Source organism: Schistocerca americana, chromosome 4 (genome assembly GCF_021461395.2).
Source record: "Schistocerca americana isolate TAMUIC-IGC-003095 chromosome 4, iqSchAmer2.1, whole genome shotgun sequence".
Lineage (NCBI taxonomy): Eukaryota > Metazoa > Arthropoda > Insecta > Orthoptera > Acrididae > Schistocerca > Schistocerca americana.
This window is the reverse complement of record NC_060122.1, coordinates 99,681,291-99,685,806: the sequence shown is the minus strand read 5'-3', so window position 1 is coordinate 99,685,806 and position 4,516 is coordinate 99,681,291. Positions and strand designations below refer to the sequence as shown.

The window sequence follows — 4,516 nt, the reverse complement described above, 5'->3', positions numbered from 1 at the left end:
ATATTTTCATAGGCCTGTACATCGATACTCTGTTGTAGATATATCGATACTTCTATATATCAAAGGCCGATAACGTTATATATATTGTATATCGATGTATCAGACATACGATATTTTCAAAAATATCAACAGTTCTAGTTAGAATGGTGTAGTTATGGTACTAAGTCAGAAGACTGGTTGGGTGTAGCACTCTGAATAACTACTGCAACCTACATCCATTTGAGATTGCTCACTGTCCTAAAGCTTGGTCTCTCTCTACAGTGTTTCGTGTTAGTGTTACTGGTTCCAGTTCATGATGTCTGTGGTTCGATTCCAAACTGGAGCGGATATTTTCTTCGCTCGGTGTCGGGACGGTAGCTCAGCCTGACCTGTTACAGGTCTGATCACCCTCTGTAATGAAAAACTGAGCCAACGGCCTTGCCACAGTGGTAACACCGTTTCCCGTCAGACCACCGAAGTTAAGCGCTGTCGGGCTGGGCTAGCACTTGGATGGGTGACCATCCGGTCTGCCAGGCGCTGTTGGAAAGCAGTGTGCACTCAGCCCTTGTGAGGCAAAGTGAGGAGCTATTTGACTGAGCAGCAGCGGCTCCGGTCTCGTTAACTGACGTACGGCCGGGAGAGCGGCGTGCTGACCACATGACCCTACATATCCGCACCCCGTGACGCTTGTGGGGGATGAGGATGACACGGCGGCCGGTCGGTACCGTTGGGCCTTCGTGGCTTGTTGGGGTGGAGTCTTGTTTTAACTTTTTTTAATGAAAAACTAAGTTATCATCGAAGGAAAATGAAAATCGATATGTGACAGCCACATTGAACCACTAAAGAAAACACGACGAAGAAACTGATCTGAAGAAGGAAGACAAAAAAAAGTGGTCAGTGTCGTTAATTCTAGTTCATGGGATCGCAGGTTCGATTCCCGACCGGAATAGGCATTTTGTTCACTCGCGGAGTTGGGGGGGTCTATGTCGTCCTAATCCGTCATGGGACACGAGCGAGTGTGGCTGGTATGTTGTTACTGTTCGCGGCGCCTGCCACAAGGATGTGCTGGACAGTATTTGTCCTTAGTCGCTTTTATTGTGGCACCAGTCGGCCGCTTTCTAACTTGCTATCTGTATCTGGCGAGCAGCGCCGTTTTATCAGTGAAGGTTGGGTCTCCCCTTTTCCCTACACCGAAGTGTTTAACGAATTAAAGTATTATGTGCACCTGAGGATGTGGCTGTAGGCCACGAAACCGGTCGTGTCCCATGAAAGATTATCGTACAGCTGCGTTCTTTTTGCAAGATGTATTACCGCAGTTGCCGACCTCCGGAGCACAGAGTTGTTTTTTATTTTTCTGTGTTAAAAAATTTCCCTTTTTCGGAAATTCCTTTTTTTGCTGTTGCAGGTCTACCTTTTATATTCTTTGTACGTCAGCCATCATCAGTGAGTTTGTTGTTCAAACAACAAAACGATTTTCAGTGTGTCATTTCCTACTCCAGTTACTTGGATCAAATGTCTCTAATCACTATGGGACTTAACTTCTGAGGTCATCAGTCCCCTAGAACTTAGAACTACTTAAACCTAACTAATCTAAGGACATCACATACATTCATGCCAGAGGCAGGATTCGAACCTGCGACCGTAGCGGTCGCGCGGCTCCAGACTGTAGCGCCTAGAACCGCTGGGCCACTCCGGCCGGCCCAGTTACTTCAAAAATGGTTCAAATGGCTCTCAGCACTATGGGACTTAACTTCTTAGGTCATCAGTCCCCTAGAACTTAGAACTACTTAAACCTAACTAACCTAAGGACATCACAAACATCCATCCCCGAGGCAGGATTCGAACCTGCAACCGTAGCGGTCGCGCGGTTCCAGACTGTAGCGCTTAGGAACGCTCGGCCACCCCGGCCGGCGCCAGTTACTTCAAGATCGCCTTATTCGACAACGTTCCATTACCCTTCTTTTATTTTTCTTAGTGTTCGTTTTATCGTGTTTTCAAGATGCTATCCATTAGATTAAACTATTCCTCCAAGTCCTTTACTGCCATGGACAGAATTGTAGTGTCGTTGGTAAAACTCAATTTTTTTGTTTTTACTGCCCGAACTCTAAATTTCTCCTCCATATTTCTCCTAGCGGTTTCATATTAGGTTTCTCAAACTTGGTGACCTCTCAAGGCTCTAAAGAAACGTTGAACTGACCTATGCAGTGTCTTCTTGCTGTTGTTTTCACGATCTAAAGAGCTACAGAAGTTACGCTGTATAGAAACAATTTTACACGTCAATATAACCTTTACAATGCAAGACGAGCATATACCGCAGTCAACAGTTCAACTCGATACCAACTCGGCGCATTGTCATCGCAGTGGACAGTCAAAGCTAGCGGTAGTGTTGCGACTATCCATATTGAATTGCAGTGGCTGCGCGTCGGCACAGTGACCCAAGATGAATCTGTAGGCTTTTGTAATCTACAAGCAGCTGGAGGAGCATATGCGCCTTCCTCGGACAGCCAATACCGACACTCTTAGATCAGACTCATATGGGGACACATGTGATGCAGGTTAGGTTACAGCAGTACAGCGAAGGAAAAGAAGCTGCACGATGCAGAATGGGCCTGCGCCGCGACTTGAAAGAAGGTTGCTCAGCCAGCGTCACGGAGTGTTTGTCGTAAAACAATGGCTGAACTCGTAGATCTTAGTTCAGAGTTCGATTCCGATATGGGAAATGTCCAAAATTAAAGCAACAAACGTATATTCAGCAAGGTTGCGTTTATTTTGTCACAAAACAGTATAAACAGGTGGAGTAGTAAAATAGGAACAATGTAAAGAATACGAGAAAGCAAACAATTGCAACATTCACAACAGTAGACAAAAACGTTCTTCATGTTTTCCAACTAAACTGACTTGCACACACATTCTGACAACTGGTTAATATGCTCAGTATGGGATGTGACCACCACTAGCAGCAATAGAGGCCTGACAAGGACGGAGCATGCTGTGAACGATATCATCAGTCTCATGTTGAGGCAATAACGCCCATCCTTCCTGCAGAGCTGCTCTCAGCCTTGGAGGGTGGTTGGTGGATGCAAGCCGTCTTCCTGGTGCGTCTCAGACATGCTCTATGGGATTCAAATCTGGAGAGCGAGCAGGTCACGCCACGCATGCTATATCTTCCATTTTCAAGAAAACATCAACCACCAGTACTCTATGAGGTCGAGCTTAATCGTCCATCAGTATGACGTCTGGCCCCACAGCACCTCGCAACAACTCCACGTTAGGTCCCGAGATCTCGTCACAATGCCTGACAACCTTTAAACCTTGCCGATTGACGTGTACAATTTCATGAAAAGGGATTCGAGTGTTAAACATAATCCCTGCTCACACCTTCTATATCTACACCTACATCCACACTCCGCAAGCCACCTGACGGCGTGTGGTGGAGGGTACCTTGAGTACCTCTATCGGTTCTCCCTTCTATTCCAGTCTCGTGTTGTTCGTGGCAAGAAAGATTGTCGGTATGCCTCTGTGTGGGCTCTAATCTCTCTGATTTTATCCTCATGGTCTCTTTGCGAGATATACGTAGTAGGGAGCAATATACTGCTTGATTCCTCGGTGAAGGTATGTTCTCGAAACTTCAACAAAAGCCCGTACTGAGCTACTGAGCGTCTCTCCTGCAGAGTCTTCCACTGGAGTTTATCTATCATGTCCGTAACGCTTTCGCGATTACTAAATCATCCTGTAACGAAGCGCGCTGCTCTCCGTTGGATCTTTCTATATCTTCTATCAACCCCATCTGGTACGGATCCCACACCGGTGAGCAGTATTCAAGCAGTGGGCGAACAAGTGTACTGTAACCTACTTCCTCTGTTTTCAGATTGCATTTCCTTATGATTCTTCCAATGAATCTCAGTCTGGCATCTGCTTTACCGACGATTAATTTTATATGGTCATTCCATTTTAATCACTCCTAATGCCTACTCCAAGATAATTTATGGAATTAACTGCTTCCAGTAGTTGACCTGCTATATTGTAGCTAAATGATAAGGGACCTTTCTTTCTATGTATTCGCAGCACATTACACTTGTCTACATTGAGATTCAATTGCCATTCCCTGCACCAAGCGTCAATTCGCTGCAGCTCCTCCTGCATTTCAGTACAACTTTCCATTGTTACAACTGCAATTAACTGCTTCCAGTTGCTGACCTGCTATATTGTAGCTAAATGATAAGGGACCTTTCTTTCTATGTATTCGCAGCACATTACACTTGTCTACATTGAGATTCAATTGCCATTCCCTGGACCACGCGTCAATTCGTTGGAGATCCTCCTGCATTTCAGTACAATTTTCCATTGTTACAACCTCTCGATATACTACAGTATCATCCGCAAAAAGCCTCAGTGAACTTCCGATGTTATCTACAAGGTCATTTGTCTATATTGTGAATAGCAACGGTCCTACGACACTCCCCTGCGGCACACCTGAAATCACTCTTACTTCGGAAGACTTCTCTCCATTGAGTGTGACATGCTGTGTTCTGTTATA

The 4,516-nt window shown here is 45.4% G+C and overlaps 1 pseudogene; it reads left to right on the top strand.

Annotated features, from left to right (window-relative positions):
• The first annotated feature begins 407 nt into the window (after window positions 1–407).
• LOC124614594 lies at window positions 408–525 on the top strand (annotated as a pseudogene).
• The last annotated feature ends 3,991 nt before the right edge of the window (window positions 526–4,516 follow it).